We start from the raw sequence: 314 nt of genomic DNA, 5'->3' as shown, positions 1-314 counted from the left end.
AGCACAACTTTGTCTCTCGTCACCCCAAGGAAAAAGTTCTTCCCCCCTTGATGCCCTCGAAGAGTAAGCTAGTTGACGGAGCAAGAGAAGTGCGTTTGGAATCCAAAGGCCATCATGCTGTACTCTCCTTTGCGATCCTGCATTGGAAGAGCGAACAACTCAGGGAAGATGACCCTGCAGGGGGTCAGGTGGGTATGAAAAGATGGGGGTGCAGACTTGACCAGAGTGGGGGAGCACAGAACAGTTTTTACAGAGAGCCGGGGTGCAGAGGACGGTGGAGGGAACTGCAGAGTTCCGGTATGCCGGGTCCAAAG

Source organism: Echinops telfairi, unplaced genomic scaffold (genome assembly GCF_000313985.2).
Source record: "Echinops telfairi isolate 266 unplaced genomic scaffold, ASM31398v2 ScPeMD7_4;HRSCAF=17, whole genome shotgun sequence".
NCBI lineage: Eukaryota > Metazoa > Chordata > Mammalia > Afrosoricida > Tenrecidae > Echinops > Echinops telfairi.
The sequence above is the reverse complement of the archived record's forward strand: the minus strand, read 5'-3'. Positions refer to the sequence as shown.